Raw genomic sequence first — 14,254 nt, 5'->3', positions numbered from 1 at the left:
TCTTCATGTCTTCACTCTCCTCTTTAATAAACTCCATCTTTGTTTGTTCCTCAGTATCTTCATGTTTGAATGTTTCTTCAATCTTCACGTCTTCACTCTCCTCTTTAATAAACGCCATCTTTATAATAGTGAGTCACGTGAATCTCAGCCGCTTCAGGAGTTTTTCTGTGTTGTATAATTCATTCAAATAACTGTCATTTTTACCCTTCCGGACAAATACTTCGCTGCAAAGAGCATTACTAGTTTTAACGAGTTGTGTTGATTAAAAACACCTTTCTTCAGCCGAATCACAGACGCAGAAGCGCAGCCTTATGACGTCACATCGCCAAACCAAAATAAAAGACTTCTTCTTCTTCTTCTTCTTCTTCTTCTTCTTCTAGGGTTTACTGGCAGTTGGCAAACAACTTATTGGTGCATTACCGCCTCCACCTGGTATGGAGTGTGAACTATAATGTCTAATATGTATAAAAATAAAAATAAACTCTTTTATATCCTCCCAATTAATTTAGTTTCTCTAAAGATATTGAAATAACAAATTATAACACATTGACACTTTATGTAAAATATCTATAGAGAATGTGAAGGTGACGTCACGCTGCATTGAGTTCTGGGTAATCTTGTTTGTAGACGCCATACTGGGAGGATCGCGCTTCTTTTCTGCTACACTCAGCGCTGGGTTATATTTAACCCAGCATTTTTTAGAGTGTAGTGTGTTAGATGCAGTGTTATGACTTTCTTTCACGATTTTGGAAATTTTCACTATGGTAGGACGTTGGGACATTGTTGTGGAAGGGGAGACAACTAGAGCAGCGAAAATTTACGTTTCTATTTAATTTATGCATCTCACAGTATTACAGTCTTTATGAAATGAATATTATGTTATCACAAATTGTTAAATAAATTACCTTTTGTTGAATTAATACTTTGAAATGGGAATATTTAAATGTCAATTGTGGGCGATGACCACTTGGCGCCACTCTCCGCCTGAGACGGACTGAAGACGCTGTTTGCCCATCATCCTGCGCGCAGTCATGATATTTATATTCATAAAGGATCAATTAAGTTAGCGTTATCTTGCATGAATTGAATGTTTTTACATTTTTAATTGTCATGCTTTAACAAATTAAACGAAGTCAATTAATTGATTATTTCATTGCCAAATTTTCATGAAGTTATTCAACTTAACACAATGATAGGATATTCAGACATTTAAGTTATTTAATAAGATTTCATACATCAAGTTAACTTATATAATTACAAAACTTTGTGAATATGAACAATTTTATAAACAATCATTTGAAGTTAAGGTTACATGATTAACATATAATATCATATTTCAAAGGAAAGTCAGTAAAGCAAAAGAAAGAAAAAACAGTACTCAAAGGAGAAGTTAAAGGAGGCAGTTGAGGAAGTAAAGGCAGGAACAAGTTTAAGGGCAACAGCAAAAAAAAATTGGCATTCCCCACACCACTCTACAGGACTATAAAACAATAAATATGTCCAACCAACTTCATCCTAATTCGGCCCTGACACCTGGAGAGGAAGAGGCTCTCCTTTCCTTTATATTCTGGATGTCAGACCATGGCTTCCCAGTGACAAGATCCCTAGTGAAAGTACTGGCTATTGGGATCATCAAGGAGAGTGGCAGAACCGAGACCACCACTGTAAATCTGGAGAAGGGACCAAGTGGTCTGTGGTGGTCCAGGTTCAAGGCCCGCAATCCAGAATTGGCCTCTCGGACGGCAGATTCCCTGGACAGAGCCAGAGTCCATGGTGCTATACCAGAGGCCATTAAAGCATTCTTCAAATTGTACAAGGCCCTTTATTTGAAGCACAAGCTGGAGAACAAGCCACATCTCCTCTATAATTGTGATGAGACTGGCTTTAGAGACAAGCCTTGGTCCAGGGAGAAGGTCCTGTGCCAGACTGGGAGGAAACACGTCTATCAGCAGCAGCAGATGACCAGGGAGCACATCACGGTCCACTGCTGTGTGAATGCAGCTGGGGACAGCATTCCACCCTTCATCATTTACCCCGGCTGCCTCCCAAGTAACGCCTATAGGCTGGATGGGCCCCCCAACACCCTCTATGGCATCCAGGAGAAGGGTTACATGGACTCCAAGCTCTTCCGGAAATGGCTCCGTCATTTTATCAGATATGCTCCTGAGGAGAGACCACTAATTTTAATAATGGACGAGACACGAGACACATGACTCAAAAGACGTAATCATGTTCTGCAGAGAAAACAAGATTGAAATTCTCTGCCTACCTGCCCACACCACACATACTTCAGCCCCTGGATATTGCGGTCTTCAACCCACTGAAGACTGTTTTCTCCACCATGGCTTCCAGGATGGGTCTGGAGCGAGGGGACATTGTTGTGGGGAAGAAGCAGTTTTCAGCTCTCCTCAAACATGTTTACCCCACTGCTGTCACAGCCCAAAACGTCAAGGCTGGGTTCCGCAAGGCTGGCATCTTTCCTCTGTCCAGGGCTGCTGTGGACACAACCCAGGTAATGTTGACATTAATACAATGATAATTCATCCTTTAAGCTACTTGCATTTTTTTTCTAGTGTGTTAATGAGTTTTACATACGTTTTATTTTCTTAGGTGGTGAGAGTGCTCCCATCTGCAGATGGAAGTGAGGCCACACCATCCAGCCCTCCCACCACGCCACCCAGCACTCCCACCACGCCATCCAGCACTCCCACCACGCCATCCAGCGCCATCCAGCACTCCCACCACGCCATCCAGCGCCATCCAGCACTCCCACCACGCCATCCAGCGCCATCCAGCACTCCCACCACGCCATCCAGCGCCATCCAGCACTCCCACCACGCCACCCAGCACTCCCACCACACCACCCAGCACTCCCACCACGCCATCCAGCACTCCCACCACACCATCCAGCACTCAACCTACTGACACATCAACCATCACTCAAACACCTTGCCCCACCTGTAACATTGATAGAGTGGCTCACAAAAATGACCTGGTGGCAGCAGGTGTAATCCCAGAGAGTCTGGCTAACGTCCTCATGAGTCCAGCCCTAGAGAAGGTGAGAAGTCCAGCTCGTGTCATCACCAGCGACGAGTACTTCGACCTGCTGGTAGAAAAAGAAACTCAGGAGAAAGAGAAGGAAACAAGCCCAGGAGGCCAAAAGGCAAAAGAATCAGGCACCTCCTCCGACTGAAGATGGAGAACACTGCGCTCTCTGTCGTAGAGTGGTCCCACCTGGCTCAGGAGATGAGGCCATTGACGAATGGGTCCAGTGTGATCTGTGCTATTTGTGGTTCCACTTGGAGTGTGCAGAAGTGGAGGAAGTGCCAGACACTGACTGGCTTTGCCATAAATGTTGTCTGTCCACATAAAAACACATTATACACACACACAATGTAAATAGTGCACACAGAAAATGAACATGTTAATTTCTAGTAATGGTATTTTTAATCAGTTTAGTGTTAAATGTAAATAGTTGTGAACACACACACACACACCTGCATCCTGATCATTTATGTTTTGAAGTTTTCACATTGGTTAATCATTAAATATTTTGAATCAGTTCAAATTGTTTGCCCTTATTTGTCTTGAGAAAGAAACGATTCACATAGTTCATGCTTAACCCACATGCCATAATCAATATCACGACACAATCAGGCCTAGCTCGCATGGTCCTCTAGCTTATTAAAGCAGCAAATAACTTAAATTTTAAACAAATAAAAAGGTACTCGCCTTTCTTATTCATTGAAATGTTGTTTTCTTCAGTTAAAATAAATAAATATAGTGTTTCCCACAGACTTGCACTCTATTTGTGGCGGCATATATATATGCAAACTCGTTCTCTGCCAGCAGGGGGCGCTTAGAGCGGGAGAAATAGAGGTTTCCTCGGTAACAGCTGTACGCAAATCAGCGCTCCGCTCACAAACGCTGCTTTATCAGACATTACATGCAAGATGAAATGAAAATGACATCCAAAATTTTCTGAAGACAGTCGGTTTCCTTCAGAAATACAGTGATATAAAAACACCCGCACCGGGTTTCGATTTTGAAACGTGCTGTGCTCATGTTTATTCAACGAAGTCAAAGCCTTTTGGAAAATATATTTGTGGCGGTCAGTTTTGATATTGTGGCGGGCCGCCACAAATAAATCGATATATGGGAAACACTGAAATAGCTCACAGTTGATCCGTTAAATGTCCATTTTCGTCGTTGAAATCAAAGTATGCGCTCTGTACGGAACATCATTGTAGCCTGTACGGAACACCGTTAACGCTTATCATCTTCCGTACACGTGCGGAGGAGGTACTTTTCCCCACTTTTCTCAAAAACTATTGGTCCAAAAGACATCAATCAAATTTTGGACTGTGCAATGGATATTCCACAAGAGAATGATCACACAAACATGCTTGTCTGGCTTTCAACAACGGAGGAGTGGTCGCTGGCGTGCGGTGAAGGGCGAAAAGTGTACGGAACATGGTTAGTCTACGTTAACCACGTCAATCGGATTAAAATTGGCCAGATCCGATTCAGATTTCGATTGGATGGTAAGGGGTGGTTTATTCCTTTTGTAATCCGAGCGAGAGGACATGTAAACACTTGATCGGATTGAAAACCGAAACTGGAAAGTACTGCGCATGCGCAGTGACGTAGAAATAGCGTAATGGTGCAGGAAGGGGCACTTTTACTGCTTTATAAAGTAAGCAGCACTGCACAACAGTTCATGTGCTGGTCGTCGCCTAATTAGGACCCGAAGTAGATAAATATCACGTGTGCTTTTTAAAGCAGTATGCGACAACAGCGGGAAACTGTATATTCATGCAGTGTGCGCATGTCAAAAGATTATATCCGATCAGAAGCTTGTGACATATAAACGCGCATATCAACCCGATCACTTTATTTAGCGTTCATGTAAACACTCCGTTCGGATTCGTCAATCTGAATGAATTCAGTCCGATGGAAGCTAAAAGTGTCCATGTAAAAGTTCCTACTGAGAGTATGTTCTCAGCATTTTCAGTCAGGTGAGTCCCATGGTGTGCCGTTTTGTTTTGAAATTTGCTCAAAAACCAGGGGCCTGTACCATGATGGTGGCTGAATAAACTCAGGGTTACAATATTAGTTTTGAGTTGACAAAACCAAACCAAGCCAATCCAATCTGGCTTTGTTGGTACCATGATGCTGACCATTAACTTTCTCTGTCATCTCAGGCTTTGATCCTGAGTTAATGAAGCATGTGCACTTGAAAGCGTGACATCAGTAATGAACAGCCAATCACATGCCTTTTAACTGTGATTCACTTCTCGCAATTCACTGCCATAGATTAAAAGATTGAAAAATATTAATTTAAATACATTTACACAGCAAGGTGGAAAGAGCTGTCAGTGAAAGAGGACAACTAAAAGAAAACATCTTGCCATATCAGTGCAAGTGAAACTTGTGAAGTTAGTTTATATAGTTGATAATATATATATATATATAGGTATAAAGAGACTCAAAAATCTAAACTCAAATGTAGTCATGTTTAAAGCTTTATCCATTAATTCTAAAGCTTATTTATATACTATATTATCTGTATATATTTATATTAATTTAAAATAAAAGATTAATCATTATTATTTTAATTTGGCTTGTGTAATGGATTAAGGCTATAACAAATATATAAATCATATAATTATAATAAATAATCATTACTTAAAGCCAGATGATTTTATCTTTAAAACTGTTTTACTATGTAGTGCCCTTTTATTTGGAGCAAGAGAAACTGGGGGAGTGGCTTTATTGCATCAGAGATGTGTCACTTTTCTTGAAGCTGATTTGTCAAATTTCAGTTTGCGATCTCTAAACTAGAACATAACCTGCCCAGGAGCAGGTTAGCTGTGGAGTTACTATGTTACTATATATATATAAGTTACTATGGCGATGAACTGCTACAAGCCAAGCCATTTTCATGGTACCTAAAACCCAGGATTGGTGCAAACTAAACTGAAATTTACCTGGCTAGCCAGCTAATCCGGCTTCATGGTACCCAGGTGGACGGCACGTCTAAACTAGAACATAACCTGCCCAGGAGCAGGTTAGCTGTGGAGTTACTATGTTACTATATATATATAAGTTACTATGGCGATGAACTGCTAAAAGCCAAGCCATTTTCATGGTACCTAAAACCCAGGATTGGTGCAAACTAAACTGAAATTTACCTGGCTAGCCAGCTAATCCGGCTTCATGGTACCCAGGTGTTATGACGGCACGTGAAGTATAAACTTTTTGGCCCGGTTTCACAGACAGGGCTTAGCTTAAGCCAGGACTGGGCCTTAAGGTGATGATACACGGGGCAACCTTTTTTGAAAAGTGTTGCCGAGCGATGTTGCCCCGTGTATCATCACTACATTTAGTTAAGTTAGAGTATTTAAGCAGTTTTTAAAAAAATGCATAGAAAAACACATTACTGGTGTGCATCTTGAGACAAAACAATGGCACTGACTTATTTTAAGATATGTCAGTGCAAGTTGTTTTTAGTTCACAGCTCAAACATGCGATTTAGTCTGGGACTACCCTTAAGCCTGTGAAACTGGGCGTTTGTGTGTGAGAGTGTAACTAATGGGGGAAATCTGTGGGAAAAAACAGGCAAATTTAAACCACAACATGCTGATTTAATGCAGTTTCCATTATGAAAATTAACCATGGTTTTATTATAGTAAAACTGATTTTCTTTTTTTTTTGCGCATCGATTACCATTTGCGTAACCACACAAATATCATAGTAAAACTACGGTTTTTGTAGTAAAACCATGGTTTATTTTCGTAAGTGTCTTCTGTCAGCATGACATGCTGTTGAAATACTGTAAATCGTTCCATCATCTTGTATAGTGACGGAAGTGCTATGTTTATAGGACAGCTAGCGTATCAAATGCTTGACACCCAAGCATTGACTGACTGGGCACCATCTTTGCTTTTGGGCCATAATGAAGTGAAAGTGATAGACCAAAACAGGTTTACACGTCAGTTAAGCAGACAAGAGAGGTCAAAAGTTCAGACAGAAGAGAAAGTGGAGGACAGGGTGCAGAGTGAAGCAGTGGAGAAGGCACAAGAAAATCAAGAGGTACAACTGAAAGTGAAGATGCATGTTATTGTTTAAAAAGTAACATGGTATATGAACACGACTTTTCCAAAAGAAAAATATTGCCCTTTTTTAAGGAAATTTTTATTTTCTAATTTTTCCTGATAGATAGATAGATATATAGATAGATATATAGATAGATAGATAGATAGAAGGTATTGGTATTAACACTTGCCGAGCGTGATCCTCCCAGGATGGCGGCAGCGCCCCAGCATGCAACGCGGCGTGACGTATCTTCACATTCTCTATTAAATCAAATCATATTTTCATCTCTTTTCGTCTTTCTGTTTCATATTTCTGACAATGTTTCATAACATGTTCTACTGACTCTACCTGCCCACAGAAATCACATTAATAATACATATATGAATATGAATAACACATCCCTGTGTTACGTTTACCCATCGTGAATAGTGTTTCATTAGTCCAGTGTGTCCAAACTCAAGCCTCGATATTATTTCTTCCCTCCTATTTCTTCCTGTACACCTCATTTCTCCCACTTTCCTTTGAATCCTATGAAACCATTGCCCTTTTCTTGTTTCTTCTATCACCTTTTCTAACTCTTCTATCACCATTCCATTTTCAGCATTACAACTGCCCCATAATGTACTGTGTGCATTATATATAGATAGATAGATAGATAGAAGGTATTGGTATTAACACTTGCCGAGCGCGATCCTCCCAGGATGGCGGCAGCGCCCCAGCATGCAACGCGGCGTAACGTATCTTCACATTCTCTATTAAATCAAATCATATTTTCATCTCTTCTCATTTTTGGATCAAATGTCGTCTTTGTTTCTTATTTCTGACAATGTTCTACTGACTCTACCTGCCCACAGAAATCACATTAATAATACATATATGAATATGAATAACACATCCCTGTGTTACGTTTACCCATCTTGAATAGTGTTTCATTAGTCCAGTGTGTCCAAACCTAAGCCTCGATATTATTATTTCTTCCCTCCTATTTCTACCCTTCCTTTGAATCCTACGAAACCATTGCCCTTTTCTTGTTTCTTCTATCACCTTTTCTAACTCTTCTATCACCATTCCATTTTCAGCATTACAACTGCCCCATAATGTACTGTGTGCATTAAAATCACCACATAATATCACTTTCCCCCCTAAATGTACAATTAATTCATCCATTAACTCTAGTGAAAGCCTCCTACAGGGGTTATAGAAGTTAATAATTTTAATGCTTCCTTCTTTAGTCCATATTTCAATTATAATATATTCAAGCTCAAAACCTTTACCCAAAATTCTACATTGTATGCCTTGTTTTAAAAATATTATACACCCTCCTCCTCCTCTACTCTCTCTTCTATCTTTGCGTATACTATCATACCCTTTAATAACAAACTCCGGTTTTAACCAAGTTTCTTGTACACCTATGATTTCCAGTTTCTTTTTAAAATCTTTAATAAAACTCCTGGCCACTTGCTATTAAACGTCTCGCATTCCATTGTAGAACGACCAGGTCTTTTCCCCTAGACTTCCCGGCTTCACTTCTACTTCAAGTCTCTTGTTGAAATACTCCCATGATGTACCTCTGATACCCAAAAACCTTTCAGCTGCTTGGACAATTATTTTGATTTTCTCTGTTTTCTGTCTAACTTTAGTGCAATTGATAACATTGATTACAGTGCAATGAACAAAACTATCTGTTCCACTGTCAACGCAGTATTAATTTCCCCTATTTGGTCTAGCCTTGATCCCGATACCTGTTCACCACCTTTATCAGTTTTATCTCTCCCTCTTTGTCCACACACCCTCCTCACTGCCTCTGCGTAGCTTATGTTGTTAACAGTTTTAACTTGTTGAATTTCTACAGCTATTCTCCCAACTTCACAACCTCCATATGTTGTCCTGTGAATTCCAAAAGAACAGACATACTGTTAAGCCTTTTCCCATCAACTGTTTTAAGTAATCTCTTTATTTTACTCACTTCGCCCCCATGGACCCGAGTTCGATTGCTCCCCCCTCCCCCTGGACTGCGTTCATATTATTTTATTTGGGTCCGAACCGTGGTTCGTTTGCGTCATCAAGCCAGCAGCTGTTTACCCCGTTGCTTAGTAACGATGGCGCAGGAGAAGGCGGCAAATGCATAACATTGCTCTAGGCACTTTTATATATTTACGTTTTTGAAGCGTTTGTTTTGTTTACAAAACGGCACTTACGTCTGTCTTACGAATGTACTGCAAATGCTCTAAAGAACGCTGAAGGCGAACAGAAATTAGATATACAGCTTTCTGCTTGCAGTGCGTCAGTCACGCTCGTCATTAAACACACATTTTTTATCAAATAATACGTCATTAATAGCGGTTCACTTCCGCGATTTGGTACGATTGCGTTCACATCAGCAGCGGACCATACCGGAGTTCACTTGAACCGTTTTTAAGCGGACTTGGGTACGGTTCGCGGGTGCGCACCCGAGTTCGGAAGACCGCGTTCACATCATCCAAACGAACCGAACTCTGACGTCAATCGAACCCGGGTGCCCACCAAAAGTGCTAGTGTGAAAGCACCCTTAAATTCCTCTCTCAAGATCTTTTATCGAGCCACTCTACTTCAGTCATCTGAACAGTTTTCTTCGAAGCCCCTTTTACTACTCTGACTCGCAAACAAACTAACTTCATCTCGCCTAATTTTCCCTCATTCCCATCTTCCCCCAAAGAAACTGATGTCCATTCGTTATAATCCATATCATCATCGTCTACTACCCGAGTTGGCATTCTGATCCAATCACAAACCAGTTTATGCCAACCGCCTTCCTCCAAGTCTGATGTTCAGTTCGTATCGCAAAGATTTCACGAACATGCGGCTTATCCAGGTCATTATCTGCTAAATTCCATTTGTCTCATTGGTTAGATTTAATCATGTGGTCAAATTTATTTAGGTTGAAATTATATTACTGTCACCTTTTATTCCAGAAATATTTAATATAAAAAAAAAATTATATTTATTTTTTATTTAAGTTTTTATTGCGAAGAGATACAATTCACAACATCTGTTTATGACATTTGTCACTTTTACAGCATTTCCAACATATATTCCCTGATGGGAAAAAATTTCGTTATAATCCATATCATCATCGTCTACTACCCGAGTTGGCATTCTGATCCAATCACAAACCAGTTTATGCCAACCGCCTTCCTCCAAGTCTGATGTTCAGTTCGTATCGCAAAGATTTCACGAACATGCGGCTTATCCAGGTCATTATCTGCTAAATTCCATTTGTCTCATTGGTTAGATTTAATCATGTGGTCAAATTTATTTAGGTTGAAATTATATTACTGTCACCTTCTATTCCAGAAATATTTAATATTAAAAAAAAAATTATATTTATTTTTTATTTAAGTTTTTATTGCGAAGAGATACAATTCACAACATCTGTTTATGACATTTGTCACTTTTACAGCATTTCCAACATATATTCCCTGATCAGGGGGAAAAAATAACTGATCAAAAAGTTCTTCATGACAATAACAGATCATTTTAATTATCTTTCATTTATACAAAAACTATTTACAAAAGAAATAAACAATTCAATAAACATAAAACAGGTTCTATAACAAAAAAAAACGTTAGTTTCAATAGGAGTTATATACTCAATCCATTTGGACCAAAAGTCAACAATTATATATTTTTGGTAATTCACAAAGAATGTAATTTTCTCCATAGTAAACATACTTTTTACAACATCAATCCAATCCTGTATTTGTGGCGGATTAGGTTTATACCAGCATCTAGTAATAGCTTTTCTACTTGAAGCAAGAATTATTCTATACATATATATGTTTTTCCTTTCCCAGGAAACCATTGACTCCTTGCCCATGTAAAGTACCTCAAAACTCAAATCAACTGAAGTACTTAAAATACTGTATATTCTAATAAGTTATGTATATCTTTCCAAAAACTTCTGATATTAGGACATCCCCAAAATATATGAAAATTGTTATCATCCTGTGAGCCGCAATGTCTCCAACACTTTGAGTTGCCTAGAAATGTATTTTTCTGTTTTGGAGTAAGGAGAAACCGAACAGTATTTCTCCAGCAAAATTCTCTCCAATATGAAGAACGGGAGGTTGCCCATTGTAGTTTACATATATTTTCCCAGTCCTCAGTTGAGATAGTAATACCACTTTCTTTCTCCCATCTCTCCTTAATGTACAGAGATGAATCTCTCAATGCTCTATATAGTTTAGTAATAGTCTTTGACATTGGTTCAGCCTTGTAAGCTGAGGAGAATATTTTAACTAGAGCACTCTTATTTGGATCTCTATCAGTCCCTTTTTTAATTTTCTGATAGAAATGTTGTTGGAGCTGAAGATATCTGAAGAAATCCTTGGAATCTTTGATAGATTACCATTTATTTTAATTCTTGCGGTGGGACATGAGTATATATTTTGAATTACTTTAATAAATTTCTCATGAAAATTTAATTTTGTAAGAATACCCTTAAGAAAAAGCCAATGGACCCTTTTCACAAGACACCTTTGCATCAAATTACAAAAAAAAAAACGGTTAATGCTAATGCGAGGGTGTTTCTAATGCGGCGTCTATAGGAGGGTCGGTAAATTTGACATCGTTCTCTCTTCTGACTGCCGTTATCAGTCTCTCAATTTTTTACCTTTTATTGAAAGTCATGAAAACACTATCGTGGAGTTTTTCTTTTGCTATTTGAGCAAATGGGAATGCAAAAGATATATTTGTGGTACTCTCCCATTCACTGCTCTTCAAGTTAACCCAACTATGACGACTTCCGCTGCTTAGAAACCCGGAAATGTGTAAAAGGTCCATCGACCGAATCAAAAGCCTTCTCGGCATCGAGGCTTAGGAGGACAGCTTGGAAATTAGAATCTTGAATGTGATTGATAATTTGGAGAGTCCTTCTAATGTTGTCTTGTGTGTTTGTGTTTATTTCTTTTCCTAATGGACTCGCTATTTGAATGGAAGAGTTCGAAGAATCTAATTTGGGGTCAAATAAAACATTAAAATCCCCCCCCCCGCAATTAAAGATACCCTGCGATTCAGATGCTATTAGATCTATCAAAGTCTTAAAAAAGGACTACCTGGAGGGGCATAAACGTTAAGAATAGTGACTAAGGTGCCCTCAACTCTACCTCTTATCATTATGTTTCTACCCTCTCTGTCTTTTATTTCTGCAAGATGCTCATAAGTAATTTTATTGGAGATTAAAACTGCAACCCCTCTCCTATGTCCAGATCCAAATGAAGCAGAGAAAATGTATTGAAACCCCATTGGATTTAATTTGTTATGCTCGGTTACATTGAGATGGGTCTCTTGAAGCAATGCTATCTCAATTTTCTCTTTTTTGAGTTTAGTCAGAATCTTGCTTCTCTTTAGAGGATTAAGTAAACCATTTACGTTATATGATGCTACTTTAATGTATTTACTCATTTTCTGTTATTCCACATATTGTCTTTTTGATCCTTTCTCCTCAAACTGGTATAACAGTTGTTGATTAACGCCCCCTTCTGAATTAGCAGTGAACATGAACTCAACAAGTAACAAAGAACAACCAGAACTTCCAATTTAATAGAAATCAAACTAAATAAAAAATAAAATCAAGACTTCCAAGTAAGGGGTCGCAACATATCGACCCTTCAATGAGCAAAGATAACAAATATGCTCCATGGGATAAGCCTCTTCTTGTACTTGCATCGTACTAAGGGCCCATGCACTTAAAGTCATATCGTCCTAGAAATTGTTTGTCTTTTCCTTCGGTACAATTTGCGGTTGCACTTTATTTTACAGTACGTGTACTTAGATGTACTTACAGTGTACCTACCTAAGAAAATACTGGTAATATAAGGTAACTACAGGGGGTAGGTTCAGGGTTAGTACCTAGTTTTTACCTTGGTATTGTAATTACTATAATAAGTATATAGTATGTACACGAGTAACAGGACTGTAAAATAAAGTGCTACCCAATTTGCACTTAAAAAGCATATTTTCTTGAATCGAGAAGACTTAAAACAAGAAATTAACAAGATGACAATGAAAGTGCTTAAAGAAAATCATCAGAGTACCTTCAAATTTAGAACGCGCTCAATCAGCGGTGTGCTGTGTACGGTCACCGGAAGACCTCTTTTCTCCATATCGGTCGTTGCCTCTTCCGTGGAGTTGTAGAGAACCGTGCCTTCAGAATAGAACACCTTTAACCTGGCTGGGAATCGCGTTTGGAATTTGATGTTGTGTTCCCTCACAATCCTTTTAGCTTCTTGATATTTCCTCCGTTTCCACAGCACATCAGGGGCATAGTCATGATCTGCTGTCTTTCCATTCGATCACCTTCCTCTCCCAGGCCGTTTTGATAACCAACTCTTTTGTCCCGTAGTTGAGAAACTTGGCGATTATCGAGCGTGGTTTGGCTGCGGTTGATGGATTAGGCGCGAGCGCTCTGTGAGCCTGTTCAATCTGGTGGTCCACCGGTGGGTTCAGATCCAGGGTCGATTTAAGAAAATCCTCCAGGAAAGAAATCATGTCCGAAGAGTTTTCCTCAGCTCTTTCTGGTACGCCGTAAATCCTGATATTTGACTGTCTGGCTCGACCCTCTTGGTCATTTAACCTGGCTTCAATTTGTTCCGTTAGCCATAGCATCTCTTTCAGCACTTCTTCCGTGTTTTGAATTCGGGTCTCCACTTCATCAATTCTATTTTCAGCCGCTTCGATTCTTTTATTAGACTTGTTCAGTTCTTCTTTTATATCCTGCAGTTGTCTGTGGCTGTCTTGTCGAAATTCTTTAATCTCGTTGAGAATCTTCGCCAGGCTAATTTGCTCTCCGTCATGTGCTGCGTCGCCACTCGCGCTAATTTGTTCAGGTATGATTGGATTGTTTTCATCGTCTTTTGTAGTGTTTTTTCTTGGTCTTCCCCTTTTCTCCATAGTTGCCCCATCCATAAAGGCCTTTCCACACTGTTCTGGAATAAAACAATAGATTTCTATGGATGCTTCCACATAGACCGCGAACATTCGCACACCGAAAATGCGAATGTTTTTTTTTTCTCGAACCAGTCTGACGAATCTTTCCAGTTTCGCAAAGCGAAAACACAGGCCGTCCAATAAGATTTGAGCTAGGATCACGTGACCGGAGCAGCTGCTGTTGCACAAA

The sequence above is a fragment of the Sinocyclocheilus rhinocerous genome, unplaced genomic scaffold (assembly GCF_001515625.1).
Source record: "Sinocyclocheilus rhinocerous isolate Xijiao unplaced genomic scaffold, SAMN03320098_v1.1 scaffold4595, whole genome shotgun sequence".
NCBI lineage: Eukaryota > Metazoa > Chordata > Actinopteri > Cypriniformes > Cyprinidae > Sinocyclocheilus > Sinocyclocheilus rhinocerous.
Note: the sequence above shows the minus strand (reverse complement) of the source record.